Source organism: Dipodomys merriami, unplaced genomic scaffold (genome assembly GCF_024711535.1).
Source record: "Dipodomys merriami isolate MVZ:Mamm:240054 unplaced genomic scaffold, mDipMer1.0.p SCAF_1280, whole genome shotgun sequence".
Taxonomy (NCBI): Eukaryota; Metazoa; Chordata; class Mammalia; order Rodentia; family Heteromyidae; genus Dipodomys; species Dipodomys merriami.
This window is the reverse complement of record NW_027202583.1, coordinates 14,047-18,839: the sequence shown is the minus strand read 5'-3', so window position 1 is coordinate 18,839 and position 4,793 is coordinate 14,047. Positions and strand designations below refer to the sequence as shown.

Genomic DNA, 4,793 nt, shown 5'->3' with positions numbered 1-4,793 from the left:
GCTCATGGTAGGACGAGGCCAGGCACGCCGAGCACAGCCAGGTTACAATCTGACTGGCTAGCCAGTCTGGAGCACCTGGGCCTCCAAGGGTAGGATCCTGGTTGCTTGTGTCCTGCTTGACAATTTACCTCTCTCCAGCTCTCTCCAGTTATGTCATGGTCCCCCAAACCCGGGGACCAGGAACCTGGTTTACTTGGTAAAAGGCGCCGTTGGCTTGCCCCACGGCCTGCCCCTCTGCTCCCCCCCCACACACACAACCGGACTCGAACCTTGGGTATTTCAGGCCACTCCTCTGTAGCTGGAGACCTGACGGGCAGCCTCTGGGAGAAGCAGGCCCAAACCTTGTAGGCCCTCCTGCCCCAGGGACGCGAGGAGGATGAGCTGGCTCTTTCCCCTGACCAAGAGCGCCTCCTTCTCCACAGCAGGGTCCCTGGTGGTGGCCTCACCAGCCTCCAACAGCAGAAGCAGTGCTTGATCGAGTCCCTCCGGAACTCCCACTCCAGTATAGCTGAAATACAGAAAGATGTGGAATACAGATTGCCCTTCACTGTAAACAACTTGACAATTAACATTAATATAGTACTTCCTCCACAGTTTCCTCAGGAAAAACCAGCAATCAGTGTTTATCCACCAATCTGACATCCTTTAATGGATAAACATGGAATATATGTTACCTCTCAATTAGTAAGCAATTTTACAATACACTCAGATCTTGGAAAGATTAGCCAGAGTCTGTTGGATGAGTTTTGGAAGAATTCTCCTGTTTTAGCTCCCACTTCAACAGCATTTCCATACCTGTATAGTAACCCAGGTGGGCTGCCTCCTTATGCTTCTTAGGGTTTTCCATTTCTTCCTGCATATCCTCCTCAAGAAGCTAACAGAACATAACTTCTTTGTTACTGACACGGCTTCTTCTTCAACAAGTTATACAACAGCCAAGTCTGCTGCTCCTACATTTGGTGTCCTTTCAAGTCTGCCATTGCCTGTTCCCACAATGGAAACTTCAACACCGATAAGCCAAAATGGTTTTGGGTACAAGATGCCAGATGTCCCTGATGCATTTCCAGAACTCTCAGAATTGTGTCACAACTCACAGATATGAATGAACAAGAGGAAGTATTACTAGAACAGTTTCTGAGTTTACCTCAACTAAAACAAATTATTAATGACAAGGGTGATTTAGTAAAAAGTATTGAGGAATTAGCAAGAAAACTCTCCTCTTGGAGCCCAGTTTGGAAGCCAAAAGGCAAACTGTTTTAGATAAGTATGAGTTACTTACACAAATGAAATCTACGTTTGAAAAGAAGAGGCAGAGACAACATGAACTGAGTGAGAGTTGTAGTGCAAGTGCCCTACAGGCAAGATGGAAAGTCGCTGCACATGAAGCTGAGGAAGAATCTGATAATATTGCTGAAGATTTCTCGGAGGGAAAAACTGAAATAGATGATTTTCTCAGTAGCTTCATGGAAAAAAGAACAGTTTGCCACTGTAGAAGAGCCAAGGAAGAGAAACTTAAACAAGTGATAGCAATGCACAGCCAACTTCATGGTCCATTACAGATTTTCCTGAAAACATGGACTGCCAAGAGAGAAATGAGACATAAAACTAAGTACATTATTTTAGATTTAAGGTTTGTAAGTTGGCATTTCATTGAAATGGCTGAATTCAGATGTACTCTACATTGTTTAAAGAACTGAGATTGTTTTTTATATAGATTAGAATGATTATGATCTTTGCTTGGAAAATTTTTCTGCAGTATTTGCACTAAAAACGCCTATTTATCATTGATAAATCCTGTCCTTTTAAAATTTCACTGCTATTCTTATAATTAAATACCTTATGCATGTGATTTTAGTTTTAATATTTTATGAAAAGTACTTAATCTTGTACTTTTAATTTGAAACTGCCTCATTTCTTTATCAAGAATGATATCTTCTTTAGATTATTTTCCTCTCAGTAATTTTTAAGTACTTTCAGCTATGGAAAGATACCCACACCCTCTCTTTTTCTTTCTTTTTGAATAAAACTTTCAAAAGCAATTTGTTTTTAAATATTCATAATACCAGAAAATATCAAACCTGCCAATGTGCCAGATATATACCTATAACATATAAATATACCTATTATATATATATATATATATATATATATATATATATACATATATATATATATACCTTTAGTAAATAAAAAAATTCAAAAAATGTCTTAATTACATTGCTCATGTAATTGTAACCCCTCTGTATGGTATTTTCACAGTAATAAAACTTTTAAAAAATTAATTTAAAAAAATTTAAAAAATATCTCTATGGAAACCTAATCACCTTTTTAATCCTTTCACAAGTCCTCTAAACTGAATGATATATTTTACATGTTACTCTGCTACCCCTGCATATATTTTATTGTCCTAAGGAAACTCTTTAAAAGATAGTCTATTGATTGATATTTTGTGTGTCAACTTCCCAAAATATGTTCTGCCCTCAATCCAACTAAAAAATTCTCATCTTCATCTTCCTTTTTGAAAAGTGAACACCTGTCATTTAGATAAGAATCAATACATGATTTCATTCACCAGATATTCAAACTGTCATCTCAGTTGTCAGGAATAATAGAGTTCAATCAATATACTCATTTATTCTATATCAAACTCTTTGATACATTCTCATGGCATTGATAACAAAACCAAGCATCAACATATATGACTTTATTTCATCTCATGTTCTCTCTGGAATGTTTAGAAAATTGTCTCTTAAATGTACAGCCACAGAGTAGCTATATTTAGTTGATTAATAAATTATTTTATTTACTAATCTATTTATTTCAGTAATGGGACTTGAACTCAGGGACTCAGTGTTATTGTTCCTTAAATTTTATGCTCATGGCTAGTGCTTTACCATTGCAGCCACATAAGAGTCTTACAGATTTACATGCCTGTGTGGGAATCGAGTCATGATCTGAGATGTCAGCCTCCTGAGTGGCTAGGACTACAGGTATGAGCCACCAGTGCCCAGTTTTATACTTAGTTTATTTTAAATTAGATTTATTCAGAAAGGCATCTAAGCGAAAATGCTATTTTTAATATTTTAAGATCCAAACTACCTCCAGAGTCCTCTCCTCATTGTTGATGGACTCATTTGCCCAGGGATGACTATTATTTGGGTCCTTATAAGAAATTTATGACAACATGTGAAAAGAAACAAATTTGTAATTTTATACTGGAAAGTCAGAGTCTAATTTGCAGGACTAAACATAGTGAATACTCTCCAGCTGTGAACGCGTGAAAACTATAGACAAGGATGATCAAGAATGGCCTCAGCTAGGATTCTAACCAGTGAATTCGAGGCTAGGAACCAGGGCAAATACAAGGCTTCATGGTTCAAATTTGATAATGAACTCTAAGGGGAGCAATGGACAATCAGCCTCATCTAAAAGACTAGCTGGGAGTGGGATTCTGCAGACGTTGTTGGTCATGAGCTTTTCCAACCTAATAGGGATTGAGATTTATTTACACATAATCTCTCCAGAAGAGGTCACTAACACCATGACTGTCCATTCATTGAATTGTGTCACACTAAACAATGTCATTTCATCAAAAGTGATTTAGAATTACCAAGATCATCTTGAAAGACATTTAAGATGACTCCTTTCTTTATTCCTTCTGAAAAACTTTGATGGATGAATCTGGGAAGATGAAGGACAAAATTCACTCACTTTTGAGGCTGGGAAGGTGGCTCAGAGTGGTCGAGTACTTGCCTCCAATACATGAGGCCCTGGGTTGGATTCCTCAGCACCATATAAACAGTAAAAACAAAAACAACAACAACAACAAAAACAAAGGCCAGAAGTGGCACTGTGGCTCTAGTGGTAGTGTTCTAGCCTTGAGCTGAAGAGCTCAATGACAGTAACCAGGCCTAGAGTTCAAGCTCCACAACACACAAAGAAAAAAAATCACTTTTTTTTGTTATTGTTCTCTTATGCCCGACAATGTTTTCTTCTCATAAGAATTTTGTTGAATATGAGATTCTAAACTTCTCTTTCTGTTTTAGTTTTGCTCTATTTTGTTATGTCTTTCTTCCATACTTTAAATATTCTCCTCCATTTAATTGTTGCTTGGAAAAATATAGAAGATTTTGATAAAATCTTTATCTTTGTCCCTCTGAAGTAAGGCTCCACTATGTGTGATTTTTCTTTCTTTTTTTAAATTTAATTTAATTTTATTGTAAAGGTGATGCAAAGAGGCTTTATAATTCCATAAGTAAGGTAGTGAGTTCATTTCTTGTCAAGCATTTTTACCCCTCCCTCATTTTTTCTTCCACTTTCCCTCTGACTCACCACAGCTAAGAGACATTGTGTTAGAACCAGACAGTCTTTCTTTTTCTCTTAAAAATATATTTTATTATTACTGTTCAGCTAATACACAGATGTATTGTACAGGTAATGTTATAATTATGTAAGTCAGATAATAAATGTATTTCCTTTTGAACTCTGCCACCCATTCCTTTGCTCTCTCCCAGTTTTTCTCTCCCATCCCTACTCACAGTTTCAGTTTAATTTAAATTTAAATTTTATTGTCCAGGTGTTGTACCTAGGGGTTACAGTCACATACGTAAGTTAGTTAGTATATTTCTTGCTAACTTTTTACTCCTGCCTTCATTTTTCTCCTGCTTTCCCTTCCCCCAAGCCCTCCCCCAAAGTTGTACAGAACATTTCCAACATACGGTTTTGTGAGTATCACGGTTGAATTGGTTCTCATCTTTGTCCTTTGACTCACCATTTTTGTTACCCTTCCCTAA

The 4,793-nt window shown here is 37.2% G+C and overlaps 1 pseudogene; it reads left to right on the top strand.

The window, feature by feature from the left end:
* The first annotated feature begins 376 nt into the window (after nucleotides 1-376).
* LOC138824384 (vacuolar protein sorting-associated protein 37A pseudogene) lies at nucleotides 377-1,697 on the top strand (annotated as a pseudogene).
* Nucleotides 1,698-4,793: the final 3,096 nt, after the last annotated feature.